Source organism: Euprymna scolopes, chromosome 6 (genome assembly GCF_053919585.1).
Source record: "Euprymna scolopes isolate OS-2025 chromosome 6, ASM5391958v1, whole genome shotgun sequence".
NCBI lineage: Eukaryota > Metazoa > Mollusca > Cephalopoda > Sepiida > Sepiolidae > Euprymna > Euprymna scolopes.
In genome coordinates, this window is record NC_136487.1 from 14,204,368 (window position 1) to 14,223,616 (window position 19,249).

Sequence of the window (19,249 nt, forward strand, 5' to 3'; positions counted from 1 at the left end):
ACGTGTTCGAATCACGTCCGGTCAAAAGCGTTCCCTTTTATTTGAAGCATGCCATTTATTTTATAAATGTATCATCAAAGATTATCAGTCTTCAATGGCAATTAATGCAATCCTGGTTTTACAATGAATTATTATTCTGAGATGTTACTCTAATGTACAATATTAAATTTTTTGTACGGTACAGATTCATAAGTATTTTAAGAATGCAATAATAAGCGGTGTTGGCTTACGGCATTGTGGCGCAATGGTAGCGCGTCTGACTCCAGATTAGAAGGCTACGTGTTCGAATCACGTCGGGGTCAATAGCGTTCCCTTTTATTTGAAGGATGCCATTTATTTTATAAATGTATCATCAAAGATTATAAGTCTTCAATGGCAATTAATGCAATCCTGGTTTTACAATGAATTATTATTCTGAGACGTTATTGTAATGTACAATATTAAATTTTTTGTACGGTACAGATTCATAAGTATTTTAAGAATGCAATAATTAGAGTGGTTGGCTTACGGCCTTGTGGCGCAATGGTAGCGCGTCTGACTCCATATCAGAAGGTTACGTGTTCGAATCACGTCGGGGTCAAAAGCGTTCCCTTTTATTTGAAGGATGCCATTTATTTTATAAATGTATCATCAAAGATTATAAGTCTTCAATGGCAATTAATGACATCCTGGTTTTACAATAAATTATTATTCTGAGACGTTATTGTAATGTGCAATATTAAATTTTTTGTACGGTACACAGTCATAAGTATTTAAAGAATGCTATAAGAAGAGAGGTTAGCTTACGGCCTTGTGGCGCAATGGTAGCGCGTCTGACTCCAGATGAGAAGGTTTCGTGTTCGGATCACGTCGGGGTCAAATGCGTTCTCTTTTATTTGAAGGATGCCATTTATTTTATAAATGTATCATCAAAGATTATAATCTTCAATGGCAATTAATGCAATCCTGGTTTTACAATGAATTATTATTCTGAGACGTTATTGTAATGTACAATATTAAATTTTTTGTACGGTACACAGTCATAAGTATTTAAAGAATGCTATAAGAAGAGATGTTAGCTTACGGCCTTGTGGCGCAATGGTAGCGCGTCTGACTCTAGATCAGAAGGTTACGTGTTCGAATCACGTCGGGGTCAAATGCGTTCTCTTTTATTTGAAGGATGCCATTTATTTTATAAATGTTTCATCAAAGATTATCAGTCTTCCATGGCAATTAATGCAATCCTGGTTTTACAATGAATTATTATTCTGAAATGTTACTGTAATGTACAATATTAAATTTTTTGTACGGTACAGATTCATAAGTATTTTAAGAATGCAATAAAAAGCGTGGTTGGCTTACGGCCTTGTGGGTCAATGGTAGCGCGTCTGACTCCAGATCAGAAAGTTACGTGTTCGAATCACGTCCGGTCAAAAGCGTTCCGTTTTATTTGAAGGATGCCATTTATTTTATAAATGTATCATCAAAGATTATCAGTCTTCAATGGCAATTAATGCAATCCTGGTTTTACAATGAATTATTATTCTGAGATGTTACTCTAATGTACAATATTAAATTTTTTGTACGGTACAGATTCATAAGTATTTTAAGAATGCAATAATAAGCGGTGTTGGCATACGGCATTGTGGCGCAATGATAGCGCGTCTGACTCCAGATTAGAAGGTTACGTGTTCGAATCACGTCGGGGTCAATAGCGTTCCCTTTTATTTGAAGGATGCCATTTATTTTATAAATGTATCATCAAAGATTATAAGTCTTCAATAGCAATTAATGCAATCCTGGTTTTACAATGAATTATTATTCTGAGACGTTATTGTAATGTACAATATTAAACTTTTTGTACGGTGCAGATTCATAAGTATTTTAAGAATGCAATAACAAGGGAGGTTAGCTTACGGCCTTGTGGGTCAATGGTAGCGCGTCTGACTCCAGATCAGAAGGTTACAGGTTCGGATCACGTCGGGGTCAAATGCGTTCAATTTTATTTGAAGGATGCCATTTATTTTATAAATGTATCATCAAAGATTATCAGTCTTCCATGGCAATTAATGCAATCCTGGTTTTACAATGAATTATTATTCTGAGATATTACTGTAATGTACAATATTAAATTTTTTGTACGGTACAGATTCATAAGTATTTTAAGAATGCAATAATAAGAGTGGTTGGCTTACGGCCTTGTGGCGCAATGGTAGCGCGTCTGACTCCAGATCAAAAGGTTACGTGTTCGAATCACGTCGGGGTCAAAAGCGTTCCCTTTTATTTGAAGGATGCCATTTATTTTATAAATGTATCATCAAAGATTATAAGTCTTCAATGGCAATTAATGCAATCCTGGTTTTACAATGAATTATTATTCTGAGACGTTATTGTAATGTACAATATTAAATTTTTTGTACGGTACACAGTCATAAGTATTTAAAGAATGCTATAAGAAGAGAGGTTAGCTTACGGCCTTGTGGCGCAATGGTAGCGCGCCTGACTCCAGATCAGAAGGTAACGTGTTCGGATCACGTCGGGGTCAAATGCGTTCTCTTTTATTTGAAGGATGCCATTTATTTTATAAATGTTTCATCAAAGATTATCAGTCTTCCATGGCAATTAATGCAATCCTGGTTTTACAATGAATTATTATTCTGAAATGTTACTGTAATGTACAATATTAAATTTTTTGTACGGTACAGATTCATAAGTATTTTAAGAATGCAATAAAAAGAGTGGTTGGCTTACGGCCTTGTGGGTCAATGGTAGCGCGTCTGACTCCAGATCAGAAGGTTACGTGTTCGAATCACGTCCGGTCAAAAGCGTTCCGTTTTATTTGAAGGATGCCATTTATTTTATAAATGTATCATCAAAGATTATCAGTCTTCCATGGCAATTAATGCAATCCTGGTTTTACAATGAATTATTATTCTGAGATGTTACTCTAATGTACAATATTAAATTTTTTGTACGGTACAGATTAATAAGTATTTTAAGAATGCAACAATGAGAGTGGTTGGCTTACGGCCTTGTGGCGCAATGGTAGCGCGTCTGACTCCAGATCAGAAGGTTACGTGTTCGAATCACGTCGGGGTCAAAAGCGTTCCCTTTTATTTGAAGGATGCCATTTATTTTATAAATGTATCATCAAAGATTATCAGTCTTCAATGGCAATTAATGCAATCCTGGTTTTACAATGAATTATTATTCTGAGATGTTACTGTAATGTACAATATTAAATTTTTTGTACGGTACAGATTCATAAGTATTTTAAGAATGCAATAATAAGCGGTGTTGGCTTACGGCATTGTGGTGCAATGGTAGCGCGTCTGACTCCAGATCAGAAGGTTACGTGTTCGAATCACGTCGGGGTCAAACGCGTTCCCTTTTATTTGAAGGATGCCATTTATTTTATAAATGTATAATCAAAGATTATAAGTCTTCAATGGCAATTAATGCAATCCTGGTTTTACAAGGAATTATTATTCTGAGACGTTATTGTGATGTACAATATTAAATTTTTTGTACGGTACAGAATCATAAGTATTTTAAAAATGCAATAATAAGAGAGGTTGGCTTACGGCCTTGTGGCGCAATGGTAGCGCGTCTGACTCCAGATTAGAAGGTTACGTGTTCGGATCACGTCGGGATCAAATGCGTTCTCTTTTATTTAAGGATGCCATTTATTTTATAAATGTATCATCAAAGATTATCAGTCTTCCATGGCAATTAATGCAATCCTGGTTTTACAATGAATTATTATTCTGAGATGTTACTCTAATGTACAATATTAAATTTTTTGTACGGTACAGATTCATAAGTATTTTAAGAATGCAATAACAAGACTGGTTGGCTTACGGCCTTGTGGCGCAATGGTAGCGCGTCTGACTCCAGATCAGCGGGTTACGTGTTCGAACCACGTCGGGGTCAAAAACGTTCCCTTTTATTTTAAGGATGCCATTTATTTTATAAATGTATCATCAAAGATTATCAGTCTTCAATGGCAATTAATGCAATCCTGGTTTTACAATGAATTATTATTCTGAGATGTTACTGTAATGTACAATATTAAATATTTTGTACGGATCAAATTCATAAGTATTTTAAGAATGCAATAATAAGAGTGGTTGGCTTACGGCCTTGTGGCGCAATGGTAGCGCGTCTGACTCCAGATCAGAAGGTTACGTGTTCGAATCACGTCGGGGTCAAAAGCGTTCCCTTTTATTTGAAGGATGCCATTTATTTTATAAATGTATCATCAAAGATTATCAGTCTTCAATGGCAATTAATGCAATCCTGGTTTTACAATGAATTATTATTCTGAGACGTTATTGTAATGTACAATATTAAATTTTTTGTACGGTACAGATTCATAAGTATTTTAAGAAGGCAATAATAAGAGTGGTTGGCTTACGGCCTTGTGGCGCAATGGTAGCGCGTCTGACTCCAGATCAGAAGGTTACGTGTTCGAATCACGTCGGGGTCAAAAGCGTTCCCTTTAATTTTAAGGATGCCATTTATTTTATAAATGTATCATCAAAGATTATAAGTCTTCAATGGCAATTAATGCAATCCGGTTTTTACAATGAATTATTATTCTGAGATGTTACTGTAATGTACAATATTAAATTTTTTGTACGGTACAGATTCATAAGTATTTTAAGAATGCAATAATGAGGGTGGTTGGCTTACGGCCTTGTGGCGCAATGGTAGCGCGTCTTACTCCAGATCAGAAGGTTACGTGTTCGAATCCCGTCAGGGTCAAAAGCGTTCCCTTTTATTTTAAGGATGCCATTTATTTTATAAATGTATCATCAAAGATTATCAGTCTTCAATGGCAATTAATGCAATCCTGGTTTTACAATGAATTATTATTCTGAGATGTTACTGTAATGTACAATATTAATTTTTTTGTACGGTACAAATTCATAAGTATTTTAAGAATGCAATAATAAGAGTGGTTGGCTTACGGCCTTGTGGCGCAATGGTAGCGCGTCTGACTCCAGATCAGAAGGTTACGTGTTCGAATCACGTCGGGGTCAAAAGCGTTCCCTTTTATTTGAAGGATGCCATTTATTTTATAAATGTATCATCAAAGATAATCAGTCTTCAATGGCAATTAATGCAATCCTGGTTTTACAATGAATTATTATTCTGAGATGTTACTGTAATGTACAATATTAAATTTTTTGTACGGTACAGATTCATAAGTATTTTAAGAATGCAATAATAAGAGTGGTTGGCTTACGGCCTTGTGGCGCAATGGTAGCGCGTCTGACTCCAGATCAGAAGGTTACGTGTTCGGATCACGTCGGGATCAAATGCGTTCTCTTTTATTTAAGGATGCCATTTATTTTATAAATGTATCATCAAAGATTATCAGTCTTCCATGGCAATTAATGCAATCCTGGTTTTACAATGAATTATTATTCTGAGATGTTACTCTAATGTACAATATTAAATTTTTTGTACGGTACAGATTCATAAGTATTTTAAGAATGCAATAACAAGAGTGGTTGGCTTACGGCCTTGTGGCGCAATGGTAGCGCGTCTGACTCCAGATCAGCGGGTTACGTGTTCGAACCACGTCGGGGTCAAAAGCGTTCCCTTTTATTTTAAGGATGCCATTTATTTTATAAATGTATCATCAAAGATTATCAGTCTTCAATGGCAATTAATGCAATCCTGGTTTTACAATGAATTATTATTCTGAGATGTTACTGTAATGTACAATATTAAATTTTTTGTACGGTACAGATTCATAAGTATTTTAAGAATGCAATAATAAGGGCGGTTTGCTTACGGCCTTGTGGCGCAATGGTAGCGCGTCTGACTCCAGATCAGAAGGTTACGTGTTCGAATCACGTCGGGGTCAAAAGCGTTCCCTTTTATTTGAAGGATGCCATTTATTTTATAAATGTATCATCAAAGATTATAAGTCTTCAATGGCAATTAATGCAATCCTGGTTTTACAATGAATTATTATTCTGAGACGTTATTGTAATGTACAATATTAAATATTTTGTACGGTACAAATTCATAAGTATTTTAAGAATGCAATAATAAGAGTGGTTGGCTTACGGCCTTGTGGCGCAATGGTAGCGCGTCTGACTCCAGATCAGAAGGTTACGTGTTCGAATCACGTCGGGGTCAAAAGCGTTCCCTTTTATTTGAAGGATGCCATTTATTTTATAAATGTATCATCAAAGATTATCAGTCTTCAATGGCAATTAATGCAATCCTGGTTTTACAATGAATTATTATTCTGAGACGTTATTGTAATGTACAATATTAAATTTTTTGTACGGTACAGATTCATAAGTATTTTAAGAATGCAATAATAAGAGTGGTTGGCATACGGCCTTATGGCGCAATGGTAGCGCGTCTGACTCCAGATCAGAAGGTTACGTGTTCGAATCACGTCGGGGTCAATAGCGTTCCCTTTTATTTGAAGGATGCCATTTATTTTATAAATGTATCATCAAAGATTTTCAGTCTTCAATGGCAATTAATGCAATCCTGGTTTTACAATGAATTATTATTCTGAGATGTTACTGTAATGTACAATATTATATTTTTTGTACGGTACAGATTCATAAGTATTTTAAGAATGCAATAATGAAGGTGGTTGGCTTACGGCCTTGTGGCGCAATGGTAGCGTGTCTAACTCCAGATCAGAAAGTTACGTGTTCGAATCACGTCGGGGTCAAAAGCGTTCCCTTTTATTTGAAGGATGCCATTTATTTTATAAATGTATCATCAAAGATTATAAGTCTTCAATTGCAATTAATGCAATCCTGGTTTTACAATGAATTATTATTCTGAGACGTTATTGTAATGTACAATATTACATTTTTTGTACGGTACAGATTCATAAGTATTTTAAGAATGCAATAACAAGAGAGGTTAGCTTACGGCCTTGTGGCGCAATGGTAGCGCGTCTGACTCCAGATCAGCGGGTTACGTGTTCGAACCACGTCGGGGTCAAAAGCGTTCCCTTTTATTTTAAGGATGCCATTTATTTTATAAATGTATCATCAAAGATTATCAGTCTTCAATGGCAATTAATGCAATCCTGGTTTTACAATGAATTATTATTCTGAGATGTTACTCTAATGTACAATATTAAATTTTTTGTACGGTACAGATTCATAAGTATTTTAAGAATGCAATAATAAGAGTGGTTGGCTTACGGCCTTGTGGCGCAATGGTAGCGCGTCTGACTCCAGATCAGAAGGTTACGTGTTCGAATCACGTAAGAGTCAACAGCGTTCCCTTTTATTTGAAGGATGCCATTTATTTTATAAATGTATCATCAAAGATTATCAGTCTTCAATGGCAATTAATGCAATCCTGGTTTTACAATGAATTATTATTCTGAGATGTTACTGTAATGTACAATATTAAATATTTTGTACGGTACAGATTCATAAGTATTTTAAGAATGCAATAATAAGAGCGGTTTGCTTACGGCCTTGTGGCGCAATGGTAGCGCGTCTGACTATAGATCAGAACGTTACGTGTTCGAATCACGTCGGGGTCAAAAGCATTCCCTTTTATTTGAAGGATGCCATTTATTTTATAAATGTATCATCAAAGATTATAAGTCTTCAATGGCAATTAATGCAATCCTGGTTTTACAATGAATTATTATTCTGAGACGTTATTGTAATGTACAATATTAAATTTTTTGTACGGTACAGATTCATAAGTATTTTAAGAATGCAATAATAAGAGTGGTTGGCTTACGGCCTCATGGCGCAATGGTAGCGCGTCTGACTCCAAATCAGAAGGTTACGTGGTCGAATCACGTCGGGGTCAAAAGCGTTCCCTTTTATTTGAAGGATGCTATTTATTTTATAAATGTATCATCAAAGATTATCAGTCTTCCATGGCAATTAATGCAATCCTGGTTTTACAATGAATTATTATTCTGAAATGTTACTGTAATGTACAATATTAAATTTTTTGTACGGTACAGATTCATAAGTATTTTAAGAATGCAATAATAAGAGTGGTTGGCTTACGGCATTGTGGCGCAATGGTAGCGCGTCTGACTCCAGATCAGAAGGTTACGTGTTCGAATTACGTCGGGGTCAAAAGCGTTCCCTTTTATTTGAAGGATGCGATTTATTTTATAAATGTATCATCAAAGATTATAAGCCTTAATGGCAATTAATGCAATCCTGGTTTTACAATGAATTATTATTCTGAGATGTTACTGTAATGTACAATATTAAATTTTTTGTACGGTACAGATTCATAAGTATTTTAAGAATGCAATAATGAGAGTGGCTGGCTTACGGCCTTGTGGCGCAATGGTAGCGCGTCTGACTCCAGATAAGAAGGTTACGTGTTCGAATCACGTCGGGGTCAAAATCGTTCCCTTTTATTTGAAGGATGCCATTTATTTTATAAATGTATCATCAAAGATTATAAGTCTTCAATGGCAATTAATGCAATCCTGGTTTTACAATGAATTATTATTCTGAGACGTTATTGTAATGTACAATATTAAATTTTTTGTACGGTACAGATTCATAAGTATTTTAAGAATGCAATAATAAGAGAGGTTAGCTTACGGCCTTGTGGCGCAATGGTAGCGCGTCTGACTCCAGATCAGAAGGTTACGTGTTCGGATCAACTCGGGATCAAATGCGGTCTCTTTTATTTGAAGGATGCCATTTATTTTATAAATGTATCATCAAAGATTATCAGTCTTCCATGGCAATTAATGCAATCCTGGTTTTACAATGAATTATTATTCTGAGATGTGACTGTAATGTACAATATAAAAGTTTTTGTACGGTACAGATTCATAAGTATTTTAAGAATGCAATAATAAGAGTGGTTGGCTTACGGTCTTGTGGCGCGATTGTAGCGCGTCTGACTCCAGATCAGAAGGTTACGTGTTCGAATCACGTCGGGGTCAAAAGCGTTCCCTTTTATTTGAAGGATGCCATTTATTTTATAAATGTATCATCAAAGATTTTAAGTCTTCAATGGCAATTAATGCAATCCTGGTTTTACAATGAATTATTATTCTGAGACGTTATTGTAATGTACAATATTAAATTTTTTGTACGGTACAGATTCATAAGTATTTTAAGAATGCAATAATAAGAGTGTTTGGCTTACGGCCTTGTGGCGCAATGGTAGCGCATCTGACTTCAGATCAGAAGGTTACGTGTTCGAATCACGTCGGGGTCAAAAGCGTTCCCTTTTATTTGAAGGATGCCATTTATTTTATAAATGTATAATCAAACATTATAAGTCTTCAATGGCAATTAATGCAATCCTGGTTTTACAAGGAATTATTATTCTGAGACGTTATTGTGATGTACAATATTAAATTATTTGTACGGTACAGATTCATAAGTATTTTATGAATGCAATAATAAGAGAGGTTAGCTTACGGCCTTGTGGCGCAATGGTAGCGCGTCTGACTCCAGATCAGAAGGTTACGTGTTCGGATCACGTCAGGATCACATGCGTTCTTTGTTATTTGAAGGATGCCATTTATTTTATAAATGTATCATCAAAGATTATCAGTCTTCCATGGCAATTAATGCAATCCTGGTTTTACAATGAATTATTATTCTGAGATGTTACTGTAATGTACAATATTAAATTTTTTGTACGGTACAGATTCATAAGTATTTTAAGAATGCAATAATGAGAGTGGTTGGCTTACGGCCTTGTGGCGCAATGGTAGCACGTCTGACTCCAGATCAGAAGGTTAGGTGTTCGAATCACGTCAGGGTCAAAAGCGTTCCCTTTTATTTGAAGGATGCCATTTATTTTATAAATGTATCATCAAAGATTATCAGTCTTCAATGGCAATTAATGCAATCCTGGTTTTACAATGAATTATTATTCTGAGATGTTACTGTAATGTACAATATTAAATTTTTTGTACGGTACAGATTCATAAGTATTTTAAGAATGCAATAATAAGAGCGGATTGCTTACGGCCTTGTGGCGCAATGGTAGCGCGTCTGACTCCAGATCAGAAGGTTACGTGTTCGAATCACGTCGGGGTCAAAAGCGTTCCCTTTTTTTTGAAGGATGCCATTTATTTTATAAATGTATCATCAAAGATTATAAGTCTTCAATGGCAATTAATGCAATCCTGGTTTTACAATGAATTATTATTCTGAGACGTTATTGTAATGTACAATATTAAATTTTTTGTACGGTACAGATTCATAAGTATTTTAAGAATGCAATAATAAGAGTGGTTGGCTTACGGCCTTGTGGCGCAATGGTAGCGCGTCTGACTCCAGATCAGAAGGTTACGTGTTCGAATCAGGTCGGGGTCAAAAGCGTTCCCTTTTATTTGAAGGATGCCATTTATTTTAAAAATGTATCATCTAAGATTATAAGTCTTCAATGGCAATTAATGCAATCCTGGTTTTACAATGAATTATTATTCTGAGACCTTATTGTAATGTACAATATTAAATTTTTTGTACGGTACAGATTCATAAGTATTTTAAGAATGCAATAATAAGAGTGGTTGGCTTACGGCCTTGTGGCGCAATGGTAGCGCGTCTGACTCCAGATCAGAAGGTTACGTGTTCGGATCACGTCGGGGTCAAATGCGTTCTCTTTTATTTGAAGGATGCCATTTATTTTATAAATGTATCATCAAAGATTATCAGTCTTCCATGGCAATTAATGCAATCCTGGTTTTACAATGAATTATTATTCTGAGATGTTACTGTAATGTACAATATTAAATTTTTTGTACGGTACAGATTCATAAGTATTTTAAGAATGCAATAATAAGAGTGGTTGCTTACGGCCTTGTGGCGCGATTGTAGCGCGTCTGGCTCCAGATCAGAAGGTTACGTGTTCGGATCACGTCGGGGTCAAATGCGTTCTCTTTTATTTGAAGGATGCCATTTATTTTATAAATATATCATCAAAGATTATCAGTCTTCCATGGCAATTAATGCAATCCTGGTTTTACAATGAATTATTATTCTGGAATGTTACTGTAATGTACAATATTAAATTTTTTGTACGGTACAGATTAATAAGTGTTTTAAGAATGCAATAATGAGAGTGGTTGGCTTACGGCCTTGTGGCACAATGGAAGAGCGTCTGACTCCAGATCAGAAGGTTACGTGTTCGAATCACGTCGGGGTCAAAAGCGTTCCCTTTTATTTGAAGGATGCCATTTATTTTATAAATGTATCATCAAGGATTATAAGTCTTCAATGGCAATTAATGCAATCCTGGTTTTACAATGAATTATTATTCTGAGACGTTATTGTAATGTACAATATTAAATTTTTTGTACGGTACAGATTCATAAGTATTTTAAGAATGCAATAATAAGAGTGGTTAGCTTACGGCCTTGTGGCGCAATGGTAGCGCGTCTGACTCCAGATCAGAAGGTTACGTGTTCGAATCACGTCGGGGTCAAATGCGTTCTCTTCTATTTGAAGGATGCCATTTATTTTATAAATGTATCATCAAAGATTATCAGTCTTCAATGGCAATTAATGCAATCCTGGTTTTACAATGAATTATTATTCTGAGACGTTACTGTAATGTACAATATTAAATTTTTTGTACGGTACAGATTCATAAGTATTTTAAGAATGCAATAATAAGAGTGGTTGGCTTACGGCTTTGTGGCGCAATGGTAGCGCGTCTGACTCCAGATCAGAAGGTTGCGTGTTCGAATCACGTCGGGGTCAAATGCGTTCTCTTTTATTTGAAGGATGCCATTTATTTTATAAATGTATCATAAAAGTTTATCAGTCTTCCATTGCAATTAATGCAATCCTGGTTTTACAATGAATTATTATTCTAAGATGTTACTGTAATGTACAATATTAAATTTTTTGTACGGTACAGATTCATAAGTATTTTAAGAATGCAATAATAAGAGTGGTTGGCTTACGGCCTTGTGGCGCAATGCTAGCGCGTCTGACTCCGGATCAGAAGGTTACGTGTTCGAATCACGTCGGGGTCAAAAGCATTCCCTTTTATTTGAAGGATGCCATTTATTTTATAAATGTATCATCAAAGATTATAAGTCTTCAATGGCAATTAATGCAATCCTGGTTTTACAATGAATTATTATTCTGAGACGTTATTGTAATGTACAATATTAAATTTTTTGTACGGTACACATTCATAAGTATTTTAAGAATGCAATAAAAAGAGAGGTTAGCTTACGGCCTTGTGGAACAATGGTAGCGCGTCTGACTCCCGATCAGAAGGTTACGTGTTCGGATCACGTCGGGGTCAAAAGCGTTCCCTTTTTTTTGAAGGATGCCATTTATTTTATAAATGTATCATCAAAGATTATAAGTCTTCAATGGCAATTAATGCAATCCTGGTTTTACAATGAATTATTATTCTGAGACGTTATTGTAATGTACAATATTAAATTTTTTGTACGGTACAAATTCATAAGTATTTTAAGAATGCAATAATAAGAGTGGTTGGCTTACGGCCTTGTGGCGCAATGGTAGCGCGTCTGACTCCAGATCAGAAGGTTACGTGTTCGAATAACGTCGGGGTAAAAAGCGTTCCCTTTTATTTGAAGGATGCCATTTATTTTAGAAATATATCATCAAAGATTATCAGTCTTCAATGGCAATTAATGCAATCCTGGTTTTCCAATGAATTATTATTCTGAGACGTTATTGTAATGTACAATATGAAATTTTTTGTACGGTACAGATTCATAAGTATTTTAAGAATGCAATAATAAGAGTGGTTGGCTTACGGCCTTGTGGCGCAATGGTAGCGCGTCTGACTCCAGATCAGAAGGTTACGTGTTCGAATCACGTCCGGTCAAAAGGGTTCCCTTTTATTTGAAGGATGCCATTTATTTCATAAATGTATCATCAAAGATTATAAGTCTTCAATGGCAATTAATGCAATCCTGGTTTTACAATGAATTATTATTCTGAGACGTTATTGTAATGGACAATATTAAATTATTTGTACGGTACAGATTCATAAGTATTTTAAGAATGCAATAATAAGAGTGGTTGGCTTACGGCCTTGTGGCGCAATGGTAGCGCGTCTGACTCCAGATCAGAAGGTTACGTGTTCGAATCACGTCGGGGTCTAAAGCGTTCCCTTTTATTTGAAGGATGCCATTTATTTCATAAATGTATCATCAAAGATTATAAGTCTTCAATGGCAATTAATGCAATCCTGGTTTTACAATGAATTATTTTTCTGAGACGTTATTGTAATGTACAATATTAAATTTTTTGTACGGTACAGATTCATAAGTATTTTAAGAATGCAATAATAAGAGTGGTTGGCTTACGGCCTTGTGGCGCAATGGTAGCGCGTCTGACTCCAGATCAGAAGGTTACGTGTTCGAATCACGTCGGGGTCAAAAGCGTTCCCTTTTATTTGAAGGATTCCATTTATTTTATAAATGTATCATCAAAGATTATCAGTCTTCAATGGCAATTAATGCAATCCTGGTTTTACAATGAATTGTTATTCTGAGATGTTACTGTAATGTACAATATTAAATTTTTTGTACGGTAGAGATTCATAAGTATTTTAAGAATGCAATAATAAGAGTGGTTGGCTGACGGCCTTGTGGCGCAATGGTAGCGCGTCTGACTCCAGATCAGCAGGTTACGTGTTCGAATCACGTCCGGTCAAAAGCGTTCCCTTTTATTTGAAGGATGCCATTTATTTTATAAATGTATCATCAAAGATTATAAGTCTTCAATGGCAATTAATGCAATCCTGGTTTTACAATGAATTATTATTCTGAGACGTTATTGTAATGTACAATATTAAATTTTTTGTACGGTACAGATTCATAAGTATTTTAAGAATGCAATAATAAGAGTGGTTGGCTTACGGCCTTGTGGCGCAATGGTAGCGCGTCTGACTCCAGATCAGAAGGTTACGTGTTCGGATCACGTCGGGGTCAAAAGCGTTCCCTTTTATTTGAAGGATGCCATTTATTTTATAAATGTATCATCAAAGATTATCAGTCTTCAATGGCAATTAATGCAATCCTGGTTTTACAATGAATTATTATTCTTAGATGTTACTCTAATGTACAATATTAAATTTTTTGTACGGTACAGATTAATAAGTATTTTAAGAATGCAATAATGAGAGTGGTTGGCTTACGGCCTTGTGGCGCAATGGTAGCGCGTCTGACTCCAGATCAGAAGGTTACGTGTTCGAATCACGTCGGGGTCAAAAGCGTTCTCATTTATTTGATGGATGCCATTTATTTTATAAATGTATCATCAAAGATTATCAGTCTTCAATGGCAATTAATGCAATCCTAGTTTTACAATGAATTATTTTTCTGAGACGTTATTGTAATGTACAATATACAATTTTTTGTACCGGACAGATTCATAAGTATTTTAAGAATGCAATAATAAGAGTGGTTGGCTTACGGCCTTGTGGCGCAATGGTAGCGCGTCTGACTCCATATCAGAAGGTTACGTGTTCGAATCACGTCGGGGTCAAAAGCGTTCCCTTTTATTTGAAGGATGCCATTTATTTTATAAATGTATCATCAAAGATTATCAGTCTTCAATGGCAATTAATGCAATCCTGGTTTTACAATGAATTATTATTCTGAGATGTTACTGTAATGTACAATATTAAATTTTTTGTACGGTACAGATTCATAAGTATTTTAGGAATGCAATAATAAGAGTGGTTGGCTTACGGCCTTGTGGCGCAATGGTAGCGCGTCTGACTCCATATCAGAAGGTTACGTGTTCGAATCACGTCGGGGTCAAAACCGTTCCCTTTTATTTGAAGGATGCCATTTATTTTATAAATGTATCATCAAAGATTATCAGTCTTCAATGGCAATTAATGCAATCTTGGTTTTACAATGAATTATTATTCTGAGACGTTATTGTAATGTACAATATTAAATTTTGTGTACGGTACAGATTCATAAGTATTTTAAGAATGCAATAATAAGAGTGGTTGGCTTACGGCCTTTTGGCGCAATGGTAGCGCGTCTGACTCCAGATCAGAAGGTTACGTGTTCGAACCACGTCGGGGTCAAAAGCGTTCCCGTTTATTTGAAGGATGCCATTTATTTTATAAATGTATCATCAAAGATTATAAGTCTTCAATGGCGATTAATGCAATCCTGGTTTTACAATGAATTATTATTCTGAGACGTTATTGTAATGTACAATATTAAATTTTTTGTACGGTACAGATTCATAAGTATTTTAAGAATGTAATAATAAGAGTGGTTGGCTTACGGCTTTGTGGCGCAATGGTAGCGCGTCTGACTCCAGATCAGAAGGTTACGTGTTCGAATCACGTCGGGGTCAAAAGCGTTCCCTTTTATTTGAAGGATGCCATTTATTTTATAAATGTATCATCAAAGATTATAAGTCTTCAATGGCAATTAATGCAATCCTGGTTTTACAATGAATTATTATTCTGAGACGTTATTGTAATGTACAATATTAAATCTTTCGTACGGTACAGATTCATAAGTATTTTAAGAATGCGATAATACGAGTGGTGGGCTTACGGCCTTGTGGCGCAATGGTAGCGCTTCTTAATCCAGATCAGAAGGTTACGTGTTCGAATCACGTCGGGGTAAAAAGCGTTCCCTTTTATTTGAAGGATTCCATTTATTTTATAAATGTATCATCAAAGATTATAAGTCTTCAATGGCAATTAATTCAATCCTGGTTTTACAATGAATTATTATTCTGAGACGTTATTTTAATGTACAATATTAAATTTTTTGTACGGTACAGATTCATAAGTATTTTAAGAATGCAATAATAAGAGTTGTTGGCTTACGGCTTTGTGGCGCAATGCTAGCGCGTCTGACTCCAGATCAGAAGGTTACGTGTTCGAATCACGTCGGGGTCAAAAGCATTCCCTTTTATTTGAAGGATGCCATTTATTTTTTTAATGTACCATCAAAGATCATAAGTCTTCAATGGCAATTTATGCAATCCTGGTTTTACAATGACTTATTATTCTGAGACGTTATTGTAATGTACAATATTAAATTTTTTGTACGGTACAGATTCATAAGTATTTTAAGAATGCAATAATAAGAGTGGTTGGCTTACGGCCTTGTGGCGCAATGGTAGCGCGTCTGACTCCAGATCAGAAGGTTACGTGTTCGAATCACGTCGGGGTCAAAAGCGTTCACTTTTATTTGAAGGATGCCATTTATTTTATAAATGTATCATCAAAGATTATAAGTCTTCCATTGCAATTAATGCAATCCTGGTTTTACAATGAATTATTATTCTGAGACGTAATTGTAATGTACAATATTAAATTTTTTGTACGGTACAGATTCATAAGTATTTTAAGAATGCAATAATAAGAGTGGTTGGCTTACGGCCTTGTGGCGCAATGGTAGCGCGTCTGACTCCAGATCAGAAGGTTACGTGTTCGAATCACGTCCGGTCAAAAGCGTCCCCTTTTATTTGAAGGATGCCATTTATTTTATAAATGTATCATCAAAGATTATCTGTCTTCAATGGCAATTAATGCAATCTTTGTTTTACAATGAATTATTATTCTGAGATGTTACTCTAATGTACAATATTAAATTTTTTGTACGGTACAGATTCATAAGTATTTTAAGAATGCAATAATAAGAGTGGTTGGCTTACGGCCTTGTGGCGCAATGGTAGCGCGTCTGACTCCAGATCAGAAGGTTACGTGTTCGAATCACGTCGGGGTCAAAAGCGTTCCCTTTTATTTGAAGGATGCCATTTATTTTATAAATGTATCATCAAAGATTATAAGTCTTCAATGGCAATTAATGCAATCCTGGTTTTACAATGAATTATTATTCTGAGACGTTATTGTAATGTACAATATTAAATTTTGTGTACGGTACAGATTCATAAGTATTTTAAGAATGCAATAATAAGCGAGGTCAGCTTACGGCCTTGTGGCGCAATGGTAGCGCGTCTGACTCCAGATCAGAAGGTTACGTGTTCGAATAACGTCGGGGTCAAAAGCGTTCCCTTTTATTTGAAGGATGCCATTTATTTTATAAATGTATCATCAAAGATTGTAAGTCTTCAATGGCGATTAATGCAATCCTGGTTTTACAATGAATTATTATTCTGAGACGTTATTGTAATGTACAATATTAAATTTTTTGTACGGTACAGATTCATAAGTATTTTAAGAATGCAATAATAATAGTGGTTGGCTTACGGCTTTGTGGCGCAATGCTAGCGCGGCTGACTCCAGATCAGAAGGTTACGTGTTCGAATCACGTCGGGGTCAAAAGCGTTCCCTTTTATTTGAAGGATGCCATTTATTTTTTTAATGTATAATCAAAGATTATAAGTCTTCCATGGCAATTAATGCAATCCTGGTTTTACAATGAATTATTATTCTGAGACGTTATTGTAATGTACAATATTAAATTTTTTGTACGGTACAGATTCATAAGTATTTTAAGAATGCAATAATAAGAGTGGTTGGCTTACGGCCTTGTGGCGCAATGGTAGCGAGTCTGACTCCAGATCAGAAGGTTACGTGTTCGAATCACGTCGGGGTCAAAAGCGTTCCCTTTTATTTGAAGGATGCCATTTATTTTATAAATGTATCATCAAAGATTATAAGTCTTCAATGGCAATTAATGCAATCCTGGTTTTACAATGAATTATTATTCTGAGACGTTATTGTAATGTACAATATTAAATTTTTTGTACGGTACAGATTCATAAGTATTTTAAGAATGCAATAATAAGAGTGGTTGGCTTACGGCCTTGTGGCGCAATGTTAGCGCGTCTGACTCCAGATCAGAAGGTTACGTGTTCGAATCACGTCGGGGTCAAAAGCGTTCCCTTTTATTTGAAGGATGCCATTTATTTTATAAATGTATCATCAAAGATTATAAGTCTTCAATGGCAATTAATGCAATCCTGGTTTTACAATGAATTATTATTCTGAGACGTTATTGTAATGTACAATATTAAGTCTTTCGTACGGTACAGATTCATAAGTATTTTAAGAATGCAATAATACGAGTGGTGGGCTTATGGCCTTGTGGCGCAATGGTAGCGCTTCTTACTCCAGATCAGAAGGTTACGTGTTCGAATCACGTCGGGGTAAAAAGCGTGCCCTTTTATTTGAAGGATTCCATTTATTTTATAAATGTATCATCAAAGATTATAAGTCTTCAATGGCAATTAATGCAATCCTGGTTTTACAATGAATTATTATTCTGAGACGTTATTGTAATGTACAATATTAAATTTTTTTGTACGGTACAGATTCATAAGTATTTTAAGAATGCAATAATAAGAGTGGTTGGCTTACGGCTTTGTGGCGCATTGCTCGCGCGTCTGACTCCAGATCAGAAGGTTACGTGTTCGAATCACGTCGGGGTCAAAAGCTTTCCCTTTTATTTGAAGGATGCCATTTATTTTATAAATGTATCATCAAAGATTATCTGTCTTCAATGGCAATTAATGCAATCCTGGTTTTACAATGAATTATTATTCTGAGATGTTACTCTTATGTACAATATTAAATTTTTTTGTACGGTACAGATTAATAAGTATTTTAAGAATGCAATAATGAGAGTTGTTGGCTTACGGCCTTGTGGCGCAATGGTAGCGCGTCTGACTCCAGATCAGAAGGTTACATGTTCGAATCACGTCGGGGTCAAAAGCGTTCCCTTTTATTTGAAGGATGCCATTAATTTTATAAATGTATCATCAAAGATTATCAGTCTTAAATGGCAATTAATGCAATCCTGGTTTTACAATGAATTATTATTCTGAGACGTTATTGTAATGTACAATATTAAATTTTGTGTACGGTACAGATTCATAAGTATTTTAAGAATGAAATAATAAGCGAGGTCAGCTTACGGCCTTGTGGCGCAATGGTAGCGCGTCTGACTCCAGATCAGAAAGTTACGTGTTCGAATAACGTCGGGGTCAAAAGCGTTCCCTTTTATTTGAAGGATGCCATTTATTTTATAAATGTATCATCAAAGATGATCAGTCTTCAATGGCAATTAATGCAATCCTGGTTTTACAATGAATTATTATTCTGAGACGTTATTGTAATGTACAATATTAAATTTTTCGTACGGTACAGATTCATAAGTATTTTAAGAATGCAATAATAAGAGTGGTTGGCTTACGGCCTTGTGGCGCAATGGTAGCGAGTCTGACTCCAGATCAGAAGGTTACGTGTTCGAATCACGTCGGTGTCAAAAGCGTTCCCTTTTATTTGAAGGATGCCATTTATTTTATAAATGTATCAT

At 35.3% G+C, this 19,249-nt stretch overlaps 55 non-coding genes across 55 annotated transcripts; all 55 read left to right on the forward strand.

Annotated features, from left to right (window-relative positions):
* Positions 1-230: 230 nt before the first annotated feature.
* Positions 231-302, forward strand: Trnaw-cca (transfer RNA tryptophan (anticodon CCA)). The gene has a single exon. It is a non-coding gene; the product is annotated as a tRNA-Trp (tRNA).
* A 206-nt stretch (positions 303-508) lies between these two features.
* Trnaw-cca (transfer RNA tryptophan (anticodon CCA)) lies at positions 509-580 on the forward strand. Its single transcript has one exon. It is a non-coding gene; the product is annotated as a tRNA-Trp (tRNA).
* A 1,594-nt stretch (positions 581-2,174) lies between these two features.
* Positions 2,175-2,246, forward strand: Trnaw-cca (transfer RNA tryptophan (anticodon CCA)). Its single transcript has one exon. It is a non-coding gene; the product is annotated as a tRNA-Trp (tRNA).
* A 206-nt stretch (positions 2,247-2,452) lies between these two features.
* On the forward strand, positions 2,453-2,524 carry Trnaw-cca (transfer RNA tryptophan (anticodon CCA)). The gene has a single exon. It is a non-coding gene; the product is annotated as a tRNA-Trp (tRNA).
* Positions 2,525-3,007: 483 nt separating this feature from the next.
* Positions 3,008-3,079, forward strand: Trnaw-cca (transfer RNA tryptophan (anticodon CCA)). The gene has a single exon. It is a non-coding gene; the product is annotated as a tRNA-Trp (tRNA).
* A 206-nt stretch (positions 3,080-3,285) lies between these two features.
* On the forward strand, positions 3,286-3,357 carry Trnaw-cca (transfer RNA tryptophan (anticodon CCA)). The gene has a single exon. It is a non-coding gene; the product is annotated as a tRNA-Trp (tRNA).
* A 206-nt stretch (positions 3,358-3,563) lies between these two features.
* Trnaw-cca (transfer RNA tryptophan (anticodon CCA)) lies at positions 3,564-3,635 on the forward strand. The gene has a single exon. It is a non-coding gene; the product is annotated as a tRNA-Trp (tRNA).
* A 205-nt stretch (positions 3,636-3,840) lies between these two features.
* Positions 3,841-3,912, forward strand: Trnaw-cca (transfer RNA tryptophan (anticodon CCA)). The gene has a single exon. It is a non-coding gene; the product is annotated as a tRNA-Trp (tRNA).
* Positions 3,913-4,118: 206 nt separating this feature from the next.
* On the forward strand, positions 4,119-4,190 carry Trnaw-cca (transfer RNA tryptophan (anticodon CCA)). Its single transcript has one exon. It is a non-coding gene; the product is annotated as a tRNA-Trp (tRNA).
* Positions 4,191-4,396: 206 nt separating this feature from the next.
* Trnaw-cca (transfer RNA tryptophan (anticodon CCA)) lies at positions 4,397-4,468 on the forward strand. The gene has a single exon. It is a non-coding gene; the product is annotated as a tRNA-Trp (tRNA).
* A 206-nt stretch (positions 4,469-4,674) lies between these two features.
* Trnaw-cca (transfer RNA tryptophan (anticodon CCA)) lies at positions 4,675-4,746 on the forward strand. Its single transcript has one exon. It is a non-coding gene; the product is annotated as a tRNA-Trp (tRNA).
* A 206-nt stretch (positions 4,747-4,952) lies between these two features.
* Positions 4,953-5,024, forward strand: Trnaw-cca (transfer RNA tryptophan (anticodon CCA)). Its single transcript has one exon. It is a non-coding gene; the product is annotated as a tRNA-Trp (tRNA).
* Positions 5,025-5,230: 206 nt separating this feature from the next.
* On the forward strand, positions 5,231-5,302 carry Trnaw-cca (transfer RNA tryptophan (anticodon CCA)). The gene has a single exon. It is a non-coding gene; the product is annotated as a tRNA-Trp (tRNA).
* Positions 5,303-5,507: 205 nt separating this feature from the next.
* Positions 5,508-5,579, forward strand: Trnaw-cca (transfer RNA tryptophan (anticodon CCA)). Its single transcript has one exon. It is a non-coding gene; the product is annotated as a tRNA-Trp (tRNA).
* A 206-nt stretch (positions 5,580-5,785) lies between these two features.
* On the forward strand, positions 5,786-5,857 carry Trnaw-cca (transfer RNA tryptophan (anticodon CCA)). Its single transcript has one exon. It is a non-coding gene; the product is annotated as a tRNA-Trp (tRNA).
* Positions 5,858-6,063: 206 nt separating this feature from the next.
* Trnaw-cca (transfer RNA tryptophan (anticodon CCA)) lies at positions 6,064-6,135 on the forward strand. Its single transcript has one exon. It is a non-coding gene; the product is annotated as a tRNA-Trp (tRNA).
* Positions 6,136-6,341: 206 nt separating this feature from the next.
* On the forward strand, positions 6,342-6,413 carry Trnaw-cca (transfer RNA tryptophan (anticodon CCA)). Its single transcript has one exon. It is a non-coding gene; the product is annotated as a tRNA-Trp (tRNA).
* Positions 6,414-6,619: 206 nt separating this feature from the next.
* On the forward strand, positions 6,620-6,691 carry Trnaw-cca (transfer RNA tryptophan (anticodon CCA)). The gene has a single exon. It is a non-coding gene; the product is annotated as a tRNA-Trp (tRNA).
* Positions 6,692-6,897: 206 nt separating this feature from the next.
* On the forward strand, positions 6,898-6,969 carry Trnaw-cca (transfer RNA tryptophan (anticodon CCA)). Its single transcript has one exon. It is a non-coding gene; the product is annotated as a tRNA-Trp (tRNA).
* Positions 6,970-7,175: 206 nt separating this feature from the next.
* Positions 7,176-7,247, forward strand: Trnaw-cca (transfer RNA tryptophan (anticodon CCA)). Its single transcript has one exon. It is a non-coding gene; the product is annotated as a tRNA-Trp (tRNA).
* A 206-nt stretch (positions 7,248-7,453) lies between these two features.
* Trnay-aua (transfer RNA tyrosine (anticodon AUA)) lies at positions 7,454-7,525 on the forward strand. Its single transcript has one exon. It is a non-coding gene; the product is annotated as a tRNA-Tyr (tRNA).
* Positions 7,526-7,731: 206 nt separating this feature from the next.
* Positions 7,732-7,803, forward strand: Trnaw-cca (transfer RNA tryptophan (anticodon CCA)). Its single transcript has one exon. It is a non-coding gene; the product is annotated as a tRNA-Trp (tRNA).
* Positions 7,804-8,009: 206 nt separating this feature from the next.
* Trnaw-cca (transfer RNA tryptophan (anticodon CCA)) lies at positions 8,010-8,081 on the forward strand. The gene has a single exon. It is a non-coding gene; the product is annotated as a tRNA-Trp (tRNA).
* Positions 8,082-8,286: 205 nt separating this feature from the next.
* Trnaw-cca (transfer RNA tryptophan (anticodon CCA)) lies at positions 8,287-8,358 on the forward strand. The gene has a single exon. It is a non-coding gene; the product is annotated as a tRNA-Trp (tRNA).
* Positions 8,359-8,842: 484 nt separating this feature from the next.
* On the forward strand, positions 8,843-8,914 carry Trnaw-cca (transfer RNA tryptophan (anticodon CCA)). The gene has a single exon. It is a non-coding gene; the product is annotated as a tRNA-Trp (tRNA).
* A 484-nt stretch (positions 8,915-9,398) lies between these two features.
* Trnaw-cca (transfer RNA tryptophan (anticodon CCA)) lies at positions 9,399-9,470 on the forward strand. Its single transcript has one exon. It is a non-coding gene; the product is annotated as a tRNA-Trp (tRNA).
* A 206-nt stretch (positions 9,471-9,676) lies between these two features.
* On the forward strand, positions 9,677-9,748 carry Trnaw-cca (transfer RNA tryptophan (anticodon CCA)). Its single transcript has one exon. It is a non-coding gene; the product is annotated as a tRNA-Trp (tRNA).
* A 206-nt stretch (positions 9,749-9,954) lies between these two features.
* On the forward strand, positions 9,955-10,026 carry Trnaw-cca (transfer RNA tryptophan (anticodon CCA)). Its single transcript has one exon. It is a non-coding gene; the product is annotated as a tRNA-Trp (tRNA).
* Positions 10,027-10,232: 206 nt separating this feature from the next.
* On the forward strand, positions 10,233-10,304 carry Trnaw-cca (transfer RNA tryptophan (anticodon CCA)). Its single transcript has one exon. It is a non-coding gene; the product is annotated as a tRNA-Trp (tRNA).
* A 206-nt stretch (positions 10,305-10,510) lies between these two features.
* On the forward strand, positions 10,511-10,582 carry Trnaw-cca (transfer RNA tryptophan (anticodon CCA)). Its single transcript has one exon. It is a non-coding gene; the product is annotated as a tRNA-Trp (tRNA).
* Positions 10,583-11,065: 483 nt separating this feature from the next.
* Positions 11,066-11,137, forward strand: Trnaw-cca (transfer RNA tryptophan (anticodon CCA)). The gene has a single exon. It is a non-coding gene; the product is annotated as a tRNA-Trp (tRNA).
* A 206-nt stretch (positions 11,138-11,343) lies between these two features.
* Trnaw-cca (transfer RNA tryptophan (anticodon CCA)) lies at positions 11,344-11,415 on the forward strand. Its single transcript has one exon. It is a non-coding gene; the product is annotated as a tRNA-Trp (tRNA).
* Positions 11,416-11,621: 206 nt separating this feature from the next.
* On the forward strand, positions 11,622-11,693 carry Trnaw-cca (transfer RNA tryptophan (anticodon CCA)). The gene has a single exon. It is a non-coding gene; the product is annotated as a tRNA-Trp (tRNA).
* Positions 11,694-11,899: 206 nt separating this feature from the next.
* Positions 11,900-11,971, forward strand: Trnar-ccg (transfer RNA arginine (anticodon CCG)). Its single transcript has one exon. It is a non-coding gene; the product is annotated as a tRNA-Arg (tRNA).
* A 484-nt stretch (positions 11,972-12,455) lies between these two features.
* Positions 12,456-12,527, forward strand: Trnaw-cca (transfer RNA tryptophan (anticodon CCA)). The gene has a single exon. It is a non-coding gene; the product is annotated as a tRNA-Trp (tRNA).
* Positions 12,528-12,733: 206 nt separating this feature from the next.
* On the forward strand, positions 12,734-12,804 carry Trnaw-cca (transfer RNA tryptophan (anticodon CCA)). Its single transcript has one exon. It is a non-coding gene; the product is annotated as a tRNA-Trp (tRNA).
* Positions 12,805-13,010: 206 nt separating this feature from the next.
* Positions 13,011-13,082, forward strand: Trnaw-cca (transfer RNA tryptophan (anticodon CCA)). Its single transcript has one exon. It is a non-coding gene; the product is annotated as a tRNA-Trp (tRNA).
* Positions 13,083-13,288: 206 nt separating this feature from the next.
* On the forward strand, positions 13,289-13,360 carry Trnaw-cca (transfer RNA tryptophan (anticodon CCA)). Its single transcript has one exon. It is a non-coding gene; the product is annotated as a tRNA-Trp (tRNA).
* A 483-nt stretch (positions 13,361-13,843) lies between these two features.
* Trnaw-cca (transfer RNA tryptophan (anticodon CCA)) lies at positions 13,844-13,915 on the forward strand. Its single transcript has one exon. It is a non-coding gene; the product is annotated as a tRNA-Trp (tRNA).
* A 206-nt stretch (positions 13,916-14,121) lies between these two features.
* Positions 14,122-14,193, forward strand: Trnaw-cca (transfer RNA tryptophan (anticodon CCA)). The gene has a single exon. It is a non-coding gene; the product is annotated as a tRNA-Trp (tRNA).
* Positions 14,194-14,399: 206 nt separating this feature from the next.
* Trnaw-cca (transfer RNA tryptophan (anticodon CCA)) lies at positions 14,400-14,471 on the forward strand. Its single transcript has one exon. It is a non-coding gene; the product is annotated as a tRNA-Trp (tRNA).
* A 206-nt stretch (positions 14,472-14,677) lies between these two features.
* Trnaw-cca (transfer RNA tryptophan (anticodon CCA)) lies at positions 14,678-14,749 on the forward strand. The gene has a single exon. It is a non-coding gene; the product is annotated as a tRNA-Trp (tRNA).
* A 206-nt stretch (positions 14,750-14,955) lies between these two features.
* Positions 14,956-15,027, forward strand: Trnaw-cca (transfer RNA tryptophan (anticodon CCA)). Its single transcript has one exon. It is a non-coding gene; the product is annotated as a tRNA-Trp (tRNA).
* Positions 15,028-15,233: 206 nt separating this feature from the next.
* Positions 15,234-15,305, forward strand: Trnaw-cca (transfer RNA tryptophan (anticodon CCA)). The gene has a single exon. It is a non-coding gene; the product is annotated as a tRNA-Trp (tRNA).
* Positions 15,306-15,789: 484 nt separating this feature from the next.
* On the forward strand, positions 15,790-15,861 carry Trnaw-cca (transfer RNA tryptophan (anticodon CCA)). The gene has a single exon. It is a non-coding gene; the product is annotated as a tRNA-Trp (tRNA).
* A 206-nt stretch (positions 15,862-16,067) lies between these two features.
* Trnaw-cca (transfer RNA tryptophan (anticodon CCA)) lies at positions 16,068-16,139 on the forward strand. Its single transcript has one exon. It is a non-coding gene; the product is annotated as a tRNA-Trp (tRNA).
* Positions 16,140-16,339: 200 nt separating this feature from the next.
* On the forward strand, positions 16,340-16,422 carry Trnaw-cca (transfer RNA tryptophan (anticodon CCA)). Its single transcript has one exon. It is a non-coding gene; the product is annotated as a tRNA-Trp (tRNA).
* Positions 16,423-16,622: 200 nt separating this feature from the next.
* Positions 16,623-16,694, forward strand: Trnaw-cca (transfer RNA tryptophan (anticodon CCA)). The gene has a single exon. It is a non-coding gene; the product is annotated as a tRNA-Trp (tRNA).
* Positions 16,695-16,900: 206 nt separating this feature from the next.
* On the forward strand, positions 16,901-16,972 carry Trnaw-cca (transfer RNA tryptophan (anticodon CCA)). The gene has a single exon. It is a non-coding gene; the product is annotated as a tRNA-Trp (tRNA).
* Positions 16,973-17,178: 206 nt separating this feature from the next.
* Trnaw-cca (transfer RNA tryptophan (anticodon CCA)) lies at positions 17,179-17,250 on the forward strand. The gene has a single exon. It is a non-coding gene; the product is annotated as a tRNA-Trp (tRNA).
* Positions 17,251-17,456: 206 nt separating this feature from the next.
* Positions 17,457-17,528, forward strand: Trnaw-cca (transfer RNA tryptophan (anticodon CCA)). Its single transcript has one exon. It is a non-coding gene; the product is annotated as a tRNA-Trp (tRNA).
* Positions 17,529-17,734: 206 nt separating this feature from the next.
* On the forward strand, positions 17,735-17,806 carry Trnaw-cca (transfer RNA tryptophan (anticodon CCA)). The gene has a single exon. It is a non-coding gene; the product is annotated as a tRNA-Trp (tRNA).
* Positions 17,807-18,570: 764 nt separating this feature from the next.
* On the forward strand, positions 18,571-18,642 carry Trnaw-cca (transfer RNA tryptophan (anticodon CCA)). Its single transcript has one exon. It is a non-coding gene; the product is annotated as a tRNA-Trp (tRNA).
* Positions 18,643-18,848: 206 nt separating this feature from the next.
* Positions 18,849-18,920, forward strand: Trnaw-cca (transfer RNA tryptophan (anticodon CCA)). The gene has a single exon. It is a non-coding gene; the product is annotated as a tRNA-Trp (tRNA).
* Positions 18,921-19,126: 206 nt separating this feature from the next.
* Trnaw-cca (transfer RNA tryptophan (anticodon CCA)) lies at positions 19,127-19,198 on the forward strand. Its single transcript has one exon. It is a non-coding gene; the product is annotated as a tRNA-Trp (tRNA).
* Positions 19,199-19,249: the final 51 nt, after the last annotated feature.